Source organism: Bos grunniens, chromosome 14, assembly GCF_055505025.1.
Source record: "Bos grunniens cultivar Pamir isolate PY7600 chromosome 14, Bosgru_T2T1.0, whole genome shotgun sequence".
Lineage (NCBI taxonomy): Eukaryota > Metazoa > Chordata > Mammalia > Artiodactyla > Bovidae > Bos > Bos grunniens.
The window spans coordinates 37,136,621-37,151,391 of NC_141178.1; the positions used below are offsets into that span (position 1 = coordinate 37,136,621).

General features: G+C 39.2%; 1 protein-coding gene across 2 annotated transcripts in view; it reads left to right on the forward strand.

Annotated features, from left to right (window-relative positions):
- COLEC10 (collectin subfamily member 10) overlaps positions 1–14,771 on the forward strand; it is a 197,916-nt gene that overhangs the window by 94,810 nt on the left and 88,335 nt on the right. For both annotated transcript variants that reach the window (XM_086336408.1, XM_086336409.1), the window contains one exon: positions 9,576–9,671. The gene's annotated coding sequence lies outside the window, so the exon portion shown is untranslated. The remainder of the gene's footprint in view (positions 1–9,575; positions 9,672–14,771) is intronic.

The following is a 14,771-nucleotide window of genomic DNA, read 5'->3' on the forward strand; positions in this document are numbered from 1 at the left end:
TAAAATCTTTTCTAGGAAGCTGTCTCTGCCTCATACACATGAGTGCAGAAAAACACACAGATCTTCTTTTCTGTCAGTGGAAAAATTACTTTCTCTCTCCTCTATGTTATCCTGCCTTCTCCATCAGTCTCTGGATTAAAGTATTTAACATTACTGTCCATAGTGGCATATGATGAGCCCTGAGATTGGACAGTCCTAGGTTTAAATCCTAATTCAACCTTTATTATGAAGTGATCTTGGACCAATTATACCCCTGATTTCCTTGGCTTACCCTGGAAGTTCCTTGTCAAGATTAAATAAGAAAATGTGTACAAAATACACCAAGTATGTACACAGTATTAATAGATATGAGTATTAATGTGGTTATCTACATGTTTCCTCCATTTAATTATAAGCCCCTCAAGAGAAGGAGCTTGTCTTATACATCTTGGTTTCCATGACATCTAGGAGAGTGTCTGGCACATTAAATGAATAACTGCTGGATACATGGCTAAGGCAAAAGTTTGATATGTATCATATATCATACTGAAATTTCACAGTAGTGTAAAGGACAGACTTTTGGAAAAAGTGAAATGTTAAGTGTATGACACAGAAACTTAAGGAGTTGTTATCTCTATTTTAAAATGAGAATGCTCCACAATCTTCTTTTTGAGAAAGTGAAAGTCATTTCAAAGGTCAATTCATATGTGGTCTTGTCATCTTAGGTAGATAAACATTATTTTTTCCTGATGACAGGAATAAAAATCACAGTAACTAATTATTGGTAGTATGGTATTCATTCATTCATTCAAAAATTATTTGAATGCTAATAATACTAGGTACAAACAATAAAAAGTAAAGACAAATCTCTGAGCATCAATTTCTATCACTAAGATAGACATAATAATAGTAGTTCCTTCACTGGGGTTATTGGGAGAATCAAATAAGTCAATATATGTAATGAGCCTAGAATAAATATAAGCAGTACTTATTATATAATTGTTTTGAAATTTTTGAGAAAATGCAGTCCTTTACATCAATACATTGCCAGAAAACTCTGAACATGTGAAGGCATGCCTGTGAAATTGACCATGCTTCATATTAAATACAATGACTACCCTACCACTCATGCACAACTCTGAGTTATTGTGTATAAAAGTATTTATAATTATTCATCCTGTATTTTATATGAAGATTTCAAAATTCCACTGATGACTCTGGGATGGAAGGATGGAAGTTGTGAGAGAGCATCGCATCATGTTGGGTTCTAATCATCACAGATGGAAACCATATTTAAAGGTCCAGTGTATTCTTTGGAAAGAAAGACAGAGGGTGGTGCCAGCGTTGCATCATATTCCAGACCAGATTAAAGGTCTCTGGAGTTGTGGTTGTGCACACCCTGTTTTATGGTTGTGAGAAGTCACTCCACAGCCAATGGTACATGGAGCTTCATCCAGCGTTCCATCTCTAAAATATGTAAACCAAATGCAATATCATGTAGAAATAACTGATTATCAATCACAAGGATCTAGGAGATTCTTACTGATGAAAACTAATCAATTGAGTGCTTACTCTCTGCCAGATATTAGGATAGACATGAAGGTACCAATAAGAAGAAAACACCCTCTAGCCAGGAAATTTCCAATTAGTGGAGGAGCAAGACAAGTAAAAAATTCCAAAACAGTATAATAATAGAGGCATATGAAATTCACAGCAATGAGACCTGGGGAGTGAGGTCTGTTAAATACAGAGGAAGCTGCCTTCAGGGAGGAATAACCTGAAATGAGTTTTGAATGGTAAAAAGAAGTTAATCATCAAACTAGATAGTGTCATGAGAAGAGCATGATTAGAAGAAAGGCCAGAAATCTTGGCATGTTTGGGAAACTACAAGTATTTCAGCATTTGAGGTCAAAATAGTTGGGAATTGAAGTTGAAGAGGGCTTTTTGTCTTATATGTCTTGTGGAAGAGTTTAGGCTTTATTCTGTGGACATTTGGGGTCCATGAATGTTTTTTGACAAAACAGAAACATGATCTTTGTTTTGTTTTGTTTTAGAGTGATACCTCTGGCTGTAGCATGGAAAATGGGGAGTGGGGAGCAATAGGAGATTCTTAAATAATTCAAATGATAAATGATGAGGGTCAACATTTATGTCATTACGATGAAGCTGGAGCGATAGGGTAAATTATGTACGGATAAGAGTAATAAGACTTACAGGACTAAGTCACTGATTAGCTTGAAGTGTTGGATGAAAATGTAGAAAAGTAGTAGTTGAAGAAGATCATGCAACATTATACATCAACTGTATACCAATTAAAATTAATTTAAAAAGGAAACGATCACATTTCTGACATAGCATATCAATTAGTGAATAGTGATGCTGATGACTGTCATGGGACATGCAGTTGAAGGAGATGGTTAAGTAGATAAGAGCAAAACCATTTACAGAGGGACTTCCCATTCTCATGTGTCTTACTGCAGACCTTTTCTCCTTGATCAGTTAGAAGTTAATCCAAAAGAAGAGTAAACAGGAAGAAAAATTATGTATTTCATATATGTTACATTATGTGCATGCATGCTCAGTCACCTCAGTCTGACTCTTCGCAATACCTTGGACTATAGTCCACCAGACTCCTTTGTCCATGGGATCCTCCAAGAGTAAAAATACTAGAGTGGCCTGCCATGCTCTCCTCCAGGGGTTCGACCCAGGGAGAAAACCTTCATCTTCTTCATTGCAGGTGGATTCTTTACCCACTGAGCCACCTGGGAAGCCCATATTATGTTATACTTGACCTTAATTCAACTTACAACGACAATTGAGCATTCATAGAGGGTAAATGTAATTTTAAAACCTATATGTGTATCACATCTTAGAGAATAGACTTTGACTTGAGAACATTATATTAATGATGATGATGATGATGATGATGACATATTAACTTGGCACTTAACATGTATCAAGCACAGCATTAACCTCTTCACAGTCGTCACAGAACAAGCCTATAAGACAAGTATACCATTGTTCCCACTTTACAGATGGGGAAATTTGAGATTTAGAGAGTTTGCTCGCCCACTGTTAAGATGCTAGCCAGGATTCAAAATGAAGTCCTCTCGTGTTGTGGGATGAGCAGAGGGTCAGGAATTCAGAGATTTGGTTTAGAGTCCTAATTTAGCTATTTATTGGCAAGGCAGTAGTCATGCCACCCTTCGTCTGTAAAACATGAGTTGAGGGATGGGTTGCTAGGGCAGGGAGAAATTGGAAAAGTTGAAATTAAAGACCTCTGTAGCCCCTTCAAGCTTTGTGTTCTGTGGTTTGGATTGTATAATGGAGTATTCATCCTGAGAGTGACTCTGAGCTCAAAGGGATATGGTAACTGATCCACACAATCTACCCAGAGGGTAGGCACGTCACCAAAAGGAACACATGGCATTGCCTAATCAGTGTGGCCATTAGTTTAATCCTTGCATATATTAAAAGCCCTTTCCAAGATTCCCGTGGCTATGGTTTTGTACTCAGCCTGAGATATTAGATTATTGCCCTTTGTTTATAGGCAAAGTAGTGAGAGGAATTTCTCTGGAAAAGGAAAATCTCATTCTCTTGTAAACAAAGGTCTTCTCTTCCATGGTCTGTGTTTTAAAACAATTCAGAAAGGGATTTTTTAAATATATTTCAATATTTTATTCTGATCATATCTTGTATTGAAATATATTACACAGAAAGATATTTTTATTCATTATTTTGTACTAACTGAGAGAGAAAGGTGTACTCAGTATCTCCTTGTCTTTTATGCTCTGTCCAACTACTAATATCATCTTTTTTTTTAATCTTTATTTTATATTGAGGTATAGCTGATTAACAATGTTGTGATAGTTTCAGGTGAACAGTGAAGGGACTCAGTCGTACATATACAAGTATCCATTCTCCCCCAGACTGCCCTCCCATTCAGGCTGCCACATAACACTGAGCAGAGTTCCCTGTGCTCTACAGTAGGTCCTTGTTGGTTATCCATTTTAAATATAGCAGTGTGTACATGTCGATCCCAAACTCCCTGACTGTCCCTCCCCACCACCCACCCCCCACCTCGGCAACCATAAGTTCATTTTCTAAGTCTGTGAGTCTCCAGAAAGGGACTTTTTGTGATGCATTTGCTTAAATTTTGTCGTCTCTCTTTCTTTGTAGTTGTGTTGCCCAAATACGGGACAATAAAAACCCCTCTAAGTAGAGGTTTGGAGAGTCTGAATATTTCCAGGAAAACCCATAGAAGGGTCTTTTTCAAACCACAGATAGGGGCAGAAAAGTAGGTGAGTAGAAATATCAGAAGTTTCTAACTTTGGTTTTTTAACTTTGGGATATGAACTGCTGATTCATTTTGGTAGCAGGAAAGTCCTTCTAAACTACAGTAGTACTAAGTGCTAACTACAGACTTAGGGCTTCCCAGGTGGCGCAGTGGTAAAGAATCTGCCTGTCAAGGCAGGAGATGCAAGAATTGCCTGTTGGATCATTGGGTTGGGAAGATCCGCTGGAGTAGGAAATGGCAACTGACTCTAGTACTCTTGCCTGGAAAATTCCATGGACAGAGGAGTCTGGCAAGCCACAGTCCATGGGATTGCAAAGAATTGGACACAATTGAGTGACTGAGCATGCAAAAAAAAAAAGTTAATCCTACTCTTGGGTTTTAGAAGAAAAGACATGTACATTGAAAACAAGCACTGGCTCTGCCATTTATTAGCTATGTCAATCCCAGATAATATTCCTGAACTTCCACTTCTCATTTGTAAAATAGGAATCGAAATCTTTGTTTCAAAGATTATCATGAAGTTGAAAGGCAATAATACATGTAATGTACTTAGTCCAGTGCGTGCCTATAATTTAACAGATGAGAACTAACTGCATTATTCAAAAATAGCAAAGACTAGTATTTTGAGTTCAGTTCAGTTCAGTTGCTCAGTCGTGTCCAACTCTTTGTGATCCCATGAACCACAGCACGCCAGGCCTCCCTGTCCATCACCAACTCCCGGAGTCTACCCAAACCCATGTCCATTGAGTCATTGATGCCATCCAACCATCTCATCCTCTGTTGTCCTCTTCTCCTCCTCCCCTCAATCTTTCCCAGCATCAGGGTCTTTTCAAATGAGTCAGCTCTTCGCATCAGGTGGCCAAAGTACTGGAGTTTCAGCTTCAACATCAGTACTATCAATGAACACCCAGGACTGATCTCCTTTAGAATGGACTGGTTGGATCTCCTTGCAGTCCAAGGGACTCTCAAGAGTCTTCTCCAACACCACAGTTCAAAAGCATCAATTCTTCGGTGCTCAGCTTTCTTAACAGTCCAACTCTCACAGAGTTGCTGCTGCTACTGCTGCTAAGTTGCTTCAGTCGTGTCCGACTCTGTGCGACCCATAGACAGAAGCCTACCAGGCTCCCCCGCCCCTGGGATTCTCCAGGCAAGAACACTGGAGTGGGTTGCCATTTCCTTCTCCAATGTATGAAAGTGTAAAGTGAAAAGGAAGTTGCTCAGTCGTGTCCGACTCTTAGCGACCCCATGGACTACAGCCTACCAGGCTCCTCCATCCACGGAATTGAGTTAGCAGAATACTAATAATATATAATTCCCTGTTCATTGGGCAAGATCTCCTACAAAATATTTTCTTTAACCTTGTTTATTTAGCCTCTTTACAGCACACATGAGTAACAATCACAGCAGATAGTGTCAATAAGCAAGCAGAATGGAAAATAATTAAAGTAATGTGCTTGCGTGCATGGAAGTATCTATCAGAAATTATAATGCTCATGATCTGTATTCTCCTAGAATGAAATTAAAGCTCACAATGGCTTTGTATGTGCATTAGCTATTATTTTGTACTTTCAGGAATATCTGCTATCTCTAGTTTGTTGTGATTATTTTTGAAAAGCAGAAACAGGAAGAAGAGATATGAAACTGTGCTGGATTAATAAGAGTGCCCAAGGCATGGACAAAATATTATTGTACTTCACACAAAAATGGGGTGACCCAGCTGAGTTCAGATATCAAACCTATCTGTATCCAGGAGGATGTTAATTTTCAGTGAAAACTCTTGGATAGATGCCAATAAATTCTGGGAAAAGGAAATAATATTATACAGATTCCTTCTCTGAGATCTTTGATGTCCAGAGAGAAACCCTTTTTGAAAAGACAATTATTTTCTCCTTTGGCTCATCTTTGAGGATTGCTGCAGCTGGGTCATTTTGTACCCAAAGACCACCACAAAGTTCAGAGAGTGTAGGAGGGGCCTTCCCATTAAATCTATGGTCAACCATTCACATTTTCCAAAAGTTAGTTGACAATTACAAGGTTTGGGGACTTTCAGTTATAATTGTATTGCAAAAATAATAAGAGAGGAACCAGGCAGAGGTTATGTTAAAAGGCCCTTGGTGGCTGTCAAGGACATGTGGTTCAGCCTTTGAAGTCAGTTTCAATAGATTTTCATGTGAAATAAGCAGAGTAAAATGTTGCCATTTCAGATTTCACAAGTGATATTGTTTAATGTACTGATGTTGTTTCTTGTAAATTTGTTTTAGGGAGTCATTTTATTTCCTCTGACTACTATTTCGGAACTCCTCCATTAAGCGAAGCAAAACAACGGGTTGAAATTACATCTCTATTTTTTTTACGTTACTTAAAAAAAATTAATTCAAGCCCTTGTTTTTTTCTTAAATAAAAGATACAGAAAGCTAAACGAATATGAAGTAACAGTCTTGTTTTCCTATCTCTTCATATCCCTTTCAAAATTTCTTTTTGTATAAGTCCAAAAAAATACAAAACCGAACTTTATGTGTAGACCCACTCATGTAGCAGATACACTATATTGTGTATTTTACCCAAATAGAAATATCAAATACTATAGAGTACTTTGATTTCTCTCTTAACATTTCTTGGAGACATTTCAATATTATTATATATAGATCTTTGCATTCTTTTTAATATTTGCAAGTCATTCTATTGTTTGAATGTACCATAATATAGCTAACTAGTGATTTCTGTATCTTGTTGTTGCAAATACTGCTGTAATGGAGAGGATAAATTCCTTACATGGCATTTCTTGGATCAGTGCATCTTAAATTTTGACAGATTAATAAAGTTCCTACTAAGAGTATGTGTGAGCGCTTGTTTTAAGCAGGTATTCTATTGTCTGTGTGTGTCATCCTCTATACCAGGCTGAGGGTGTGGTATCAATCGATGTAAGCAAAATAAGTAAATAAAGAATAGAAACTTGGATACAACAAAGGTGTTAGTCAGGGTCCCAGCAGGGAATAGAACACCCACTCAAATGAGAATAATTTAAGGATGAGTCATTTACAAAGAACTTTTTGTAATGATGCAAGTGGATAGACGGGAAACCCATGGAATCATGCAGTAATCTGCAGGTGGTAAATAGTGGCTGAGATATAACCTCTGAGGCATAATGGAGAGAGGAGGGAGCAGATATTGGACTTCAGGGAAGTCACATAGAGAAGTTCACCTTGAGAGGAGTTGTACATGGCCATATGTTGAGGGTCAAGGCATCATGAGGGTCCCCTTTCCCACAGTTTCCTGGGGACAGGGGTCCCATTGGCTTAGTGAAGCAGAAGCCAAAGCCCATGCTCTTCACTGGGGTCCATACCAGTCAATTTCACAAGGCAAACAGGATGGTTATAAAGGATGAAGAATACAGCAGCTTCCCACTACCTATCTATTTTATGCATGGTAGTGTTTACATGTCAAGGAAGCTCAGCATGGTGCTCTGTGATGGTCTAGAGCGATGGAGTTGGGGGCATGGGAGGGAGGCTCTAGAGGAAGGGGATATATGTATACTTATAGCTGATTGATGTTGTACAGCAGAAACGAACACAACACTGTAAAGCAATTATATTCCAATTAAAAAATATCCTATGACAAACCTTAAAGGCAAAGAATATTAAAAAATGAATGGGTGTATATATATATATATATATATATATAGGCCTGGCATGCTGCGATTCATGGGGTCGCAAAGAGTCGGACATGACAGAGCGACTGATCTGATCTGATCTGATATATATAACCAAATGACTTTGCTGTATAACAGGAATTAACAATTGTAAACAATGTAAGTTGAACAATTATAAATTACAATGAACAATTGTAAATTATTTACAGCATTGTTAAAATTAACCATTGTAAACAATTTACAACATTGTAAATCAACTATACTACAATAAAAATAAATTTACAAAAGAGTGAAAAATAGATCTGAATAGGGCAAAAAATTAAAATCACCCCAACATAAAGATGATTTCTATCACTACTGATTTCGAGAATGACTCATCCCAAACCAGATAAGGACCTATACAAACTCAGCACATATCTAGGGGCAGAGTCTTTTTTTTTGTACAGTATATCTCCTTATTAACCAAATATTTTATTTTGTGAATCATCTATGGGGAGGGACCATATCTAACTTATTCATCACACTTTTAGCAGAACCCAGAACAGTGCCTGGCACAGATGAAGCACTTAATAACTAGTAGTTGGGCAAATAAATGCCAGAAAAAAGTTTCTTATTTCTGAACTTGACATTTTATAATGTTATTTAAGCCAGCTTCTTCATTTTCATTTCCTAGGACTGGTGGTGGGAAATTGTCTTCTAGAGAATGGTGGGGCTCTCCTACTTTCATGAGAGGCCAACCCTAGAATTGAAGTCATACCAGCTTGGTTCTTCCAAGGGACTTAACTATATGATGAGGTCCAGGGTACAGGATTTCACTCATACACAGAGCATGTATGTGTGTGCAGAATTGCTCAGTTGTGGCTGACTCTTTGCCACCCTATGGACTGTAGCCCGCCAGGCTCCTCTGTCCATGGGATTCTCTAGCCAAGAATACTGGAGTGGGTTGCCATGCCCTCCTCCAGGGGATCTTCCCCACCCAGCGATCAAACACACATCTCCTCTGTCTCTTGCATTGCAGGCAGATTCTTCACCAGATGAGCCATCAGGGAAGCCCACACAGCATAGTTGACGGGAATAATTACAGACATATAAACAGCATTCGAGGTGATGAGAGGTTTCCATTCCTACTTTTTCCAAAGTGTTTTTTTCCCCTTCAGGTTTATTGAGATTAAATTGACAAACAAAATTGTGTGTATTTAGCAAGTACAATGAGATGATTTGGGACATTGTTACCACAGTCGAATTAATTGACACAATTCATCACCTTCCATAGTTACTATAGTTACCACAATGTACATTAGATCCTCAGTCCACAAAGGGTTCTGAACTCTCAATTGATCATCTCAAACATCTGTTCACAGTATGAACTTCCTTGATTGAGATTTCTTTTGCCTGTGTACATCTAGATTATTATTCTTGGAAATCTTTGAATCTAATTGACACTCATTCCATTAACGCAGTGATCACATTGAACTGTATTGTTTTCCTCTTGAATGACTGTATTAAATATAAATTTTGTTGTCTAGCTGCCTGAAGTTTCAAACCCTGTCTTTTTCATCATGAAATCCACAACATGAATCTTGGCATTTAATAGGTGCTCAATAATTAGAAGCTGAATTTATTCAGGTCAACCGTTCTTTCCTTTTCTAGGCTCTTCTGGACACATCCCTAGACTTCAGAGATACAGCAAGAAAGTTAATTCTCACTCTTTTCTGCTACTGAACAGAGAGCATGAAAATGACCATGGTAAGATTTGGGCTTTAATATGAGACCAACTGGAGCTCACATCACAGTTTTGCCATTAATAGCTTGATAACCTTGAGTTATCAACTTCTTGAGTTATTCAACTTCTCTGAGGTTGCTGAGAGAATGTAACAGGTTTATGTACATAGTAAGTTCACCGACATGAAGAAATACTAGCTTTCCCACTTCTATCACCTCTTTTCCCTTAAGGGTACCAAAAACTGTGCTGTGGTTAAAGTCAAAGGATGGGACCGTGGATTCAAATGGGGGCATTTAAAGACCTTGTAATTTTAGAAAAATTCATGGCATGATGGGAATCAACGTTCTTCCATTAAACTTTCCTTTCCATGAGATGTGGAAACTTAATCCTAGTACTGCTTAATTTTCTGTATTTATTTTTTGGCCACTCCACACGGCACGAGGGATCTTAGCTCCCTAACCAGGATTCGAACCCATGGTCCCTGCAGTGGAAGCTCAGGTCTTAAACCACTGGACCACCGGGGAAGTCCCAATCTTAGTACTATATCAAATGAACAACTGAACACAATACCATAGGAATTTATGTACATTCACTCCCCTCTTTTCTACATAAGCTGGTAAACTTGTTTCAGGAATGTATAAAATTTCAATCAATGGATGTTTGTGTTGAAATGATAGTGTTATACCCTCATTCTCATTCATTCATGAATCTTGTGATCCATCTTTGTGGGCCTTTAGATTAATCATCGATATTTTGTTCTTGAGTTAACCTGTCCACACAATTTAATAAACACACCAGGATTATTTCCCAACCTTATCAGATGCTGCTACATTAGCTTTCTTCAAGTTCTTTTCAGTTTTACATGACCATCTAAGTATTATACATAAAATTATAACATGAAAAATATACATTAAAATTATATAAAATGACACTATATGTAAAATTGAATATGTGCAATTGTAGCAGTCTTACTAATAGCATTAAATTATATCACCCAAATTCTGTTTCTAAAGGCTCAGGAGTCACAGTGTGTGGCATGCATAGCATTGTCCCCCTGTCCCTGTTCACCTTAATTGCCCCTTCCCTCACCATGCTCTCTCTAAAGCCTTTATTCCAGTCATGTAGACAGAACCTTCTTTTTGCTTCACCAAGGCTTTCTTTTTTAATTCTGGAACATGCACTTCCTTCTGTTTATTTCTATTGTGCCCCAACTTCCAATTCCACTCACATTCCCAAGGTCAGTTCCCTCTGCTCACCCTTCAGTTTTCTGCTTGAAACAGCAGCTTCCACAGAGGCCATTCCTGACCCCTCCTGGGGTCGCTCACCCTGCCAGGGCATCCTTGGCACCCTGCCCTTCTAATGGGTAGTGCTTTCCCTATGTCAATGTTAATGCTGATTTAACTTTCTTTTTTTTTTATTTAATTTTTATTCTATACTGGAGAATAGTTGATTTACAATGTTGTGTTAGTTTCAGCAAATGTTGTGTTTGTATAGCAAAGTAATTCAGTTATACAAATGCATGGGATTTAACTTCCTGACTCTTTCTTTATATTATAAGACCTCAGAGGAAAGGACCTGTGAGTTGTCTGATTTCTTGTTATGTACCTGTTGTCTGTGCATGATCCCTGTGTGCATGCATGTTACATCATTTAATTCGTGTCTGACTCGGCGACCCCATGGACTGTAGCCCCCCAGGCTCCTCTGTCCATGGGATTTCCCAGGCAAGAATACTGGAGTGGGTAGCCATTCCCATCTCCAGGGAACCTTCCCAACCCAGGGAACTATTCCAGGTCTCCTGCATTGCAGGCAGATTCTTTACCAATAAGTGACTTAGCATAGCATAGCATAGCATATCTGTAAAACAAGAGATGGGGTTAGTGGACTTCTAAGAAATCTTCTGCCTCTGGCCCAGGCAATATATATAATATTAAACTATCCAGTGAATGGATTCTACTATTTTCTTCCTGGTAAATTTTGTTTCTTTATGACAACTCCAAGTCATGATGCATGAAACACCAGAAAGAAGAAAGCAGATACCAACCACAAAAATTACATCATTAGTTAGGCTTGATTCTGAAATTAACTATTATTTTGTTTTTGTTTTGGGGGACCTAGCATAGTAGTAGTCTTAAAAGCAGACATTCTCGAAGGAGAAAAAGATGTTCTCAGTTCCTTAATATCTTTTAATATCAAGGTGGAAGATTAAACCATGTGGAGTGAAGTTCAGAATATGATCTAAGGGATATAGTTATCACAAAGGGAAGAGCAAAAGCCCATTCATCCTAGAGCACGTGGGGAGAAAGAAGAAAGTCAACAGGAAGCATGTAGTGAAATACACATGCTGTGGGTCTCTGTTGCCGTCGTTGTTTATTCGCTAAGCCATGTCTGACTCTTTTGTGACCCCATGAACTGTAATCCACCAGGCTCCTCTATCCATGGGATTCTCCAGGCAAGAATACTGGAGTGGGTTGCCATTTTCTACTCCAGGGTATCTTCCCAACCCAGGGATCGAACCCGAGTCTCTCATGTCTCTTATGTCTTCCCAACCCAGGGATAGAACCTGAGTCTCTTATGTATCTGCATTGGCAGGCAGCTTCCTTACCACCAAGTCACCAAGGAAGCCATGCTGTGGGTCTCTGCTTCGTTTAAATCCCTAACAAGAATTTCCATACTGATAAGGGATATATTAGTCATCTTTAGCAGGAAGATGTACGTTCAAAGCTTTGAGCAAAGAAAATTTGATGAAAGGGCTATTTACAGAGAGGTATGGACAGAATTAAAGGAGCCAGTAAGAGATGAAGAAGCACTAAGGATTACCAACAGAGGGGAAGCATCAGAAAGAGGAGCTGGGTTTTGGGATCCACAAGAGGAAGAGTTTTAAGTGTATGCAAGAGAGTCATTCAACAGGAGCTGTGACTATTGATACGAGAGAGCCGGTGTCAGACTCTGGCCCTACAGGGGGAGTGTGGAGGGAACACCTCTACTTCTCTCCCTCCCCCCCTCCTGAACGCCAGCTGATGATGCTCAGCGATTTGGCAAATTCAAACCCAGAAACTAGAGGACAAGTGAGACTCTAATCTGGTCTAAAAGGGACAGTGGGGTTTTTTTTTCTTGGATTTTCCCCCAGGAAAAAAATAACAGGGGCAAATGGAGAATAGCTAACACAAAATAATTTCCAGACGCATGGGGTTGTGCTTTGTGTGCCCAGACGTAACCTGCGAAACGTCACAGCTAGTTTGGCACCATGTCAAAGGGGCATGCAAATCTTTGTCAGAGTGGACGTCTATGGAATTTGGCCCCTAACATGGATGGAGCTGGGTCTTAAACCTATTTGTCTTGCTCCCAAGCCCATGCTATTATCTAGTACCAACTATTTTTGGCTCTTGTTGTCAGATCCTCAGCAGAGAATCTGCTGAAACAGCACTTCTTTTTTCCAGTCTGATCTCCAAATGATGGAGTACCATTTCATTCTTGTAGGAAAATCTGAAGGTGTATTTTTTTTAATGGCATTTCCTTCAGTACATCCGTTCAGTAGCAAAACACAATAAGAATACATTTTCATCATTTTGATGAAATGGATCCAAGACTAAAAGAATACCACCTAATAGCATTTGCTAAGTGCTAATAAGTTTGAAATCTTCCTTTTCCTAAACTATGCCAACTGGGTTCAAATTTTTACCTTGCCTCTTACTTATAATATGACTTTGGCAAACTGTTCGAATTCTTTGTATGTCATTTTCTGTACCTGTGAGATTGAGGTGAAATAAGATAGCTGTTAGGAATCAATATTTTCATGTACCTAAAGTCCTTTGAAGAGTGATTGGTATATATTACAGATTAAAGGGACTTCCCTGGTGGTCTAGTGGTTAAGAATCTGCCTGCCAATGCAGGGGACACAAGTTCAATCCCTGCTCTGGGCAGATCCCACACACTGCAGAGCAACTAAGCCTGTGCACCACAACTGCTGAAGCCCTTGCCCCTAAAGCCTGTGCTCTGCAACAAGAGAAGCCACGGCGACGAGAAACCCATGCGCCTCACTAGAGAGCGGCCCTCACTCTCCACTACCAGGAGAAAAGCCCGTGAGGCAACAAAGACCCAGCACGAGCAAAAATAAATAAAATTTTAAGAAAAAACAACTGTGACTCCCAGCTAAATCCATATTTAGAGAAAAAATGATTAAAACTCAGTAAATGGTATTATTACATCTCTTAACAATAACACCTTGTGCTTTTTATTCAGCAAACTTTTAGTGGACACCCACTCTACAGGGAAGACCTATAAAAAATGGTTTTTGTACTTAACATCAGAACTTGGTAGGAAAAACAGACTAGTTAATATAAGGAATTGCATGACAATTCAGAGAGAGTCATAGAGGTCTGAGTTGCACTGCTGCTGCTGCTACTGCTGCTAAGTCGCTTCAGTCGTGTCCGACTCTGTGCGACCCCATAGACAGCAGCCCACCAGGCTCTCCCATCCCTGGGATTCTCCAGGCAAGAACACCGGAGTGGGTTGCCATTTCCTTCTCCAATGCATGAAAGTGAAAAGTGAAAGTGAAGTCGCTCAGTCGTGTCCGACCCTCAGCGACCCCATGGACTGCAGCCTACCAGTCCATGGGGTCGCTGAGGGTCGGACACGACTAACTACCATTATTGACTGGTGTTGTCACAAATTCAAACTGGCCAGGCAATGGTTGAGATGTGAAATAGGCAAGAAGGAAAACCAAACTTTGTGATCAATATGACAGTCATTCCTTATTTGTGATACGTTTGAACTTTTGTTTTTTTAAGGTTTTAACGTTTTAAAAAGTCTTTTCAAGAAATAACCCTGGTTTTACGGAATTTTCACTGGGGCAGCCGCTCAGAGACACAAGCTCAGTTGCTAGCACTACAACTTGCTGGCTCTGTGCTGCTGGACCATCCTCTCTGAGCATCCTCATTTGTAAAATGAACCTAGCATCTACCCTTTTGTGCTGCCCCCATAAAACACCATTAGGATCAAATAAGCTAAATGGATGTGCTAGTAAGAGTGTTAAAAACATGAGACTTTGTGCAAATGTAAAGAGGAAGGTTGTTATCCCATGATATACCCTGAGGTGACACTGTAGTTGTTAAAAACACAGGGCT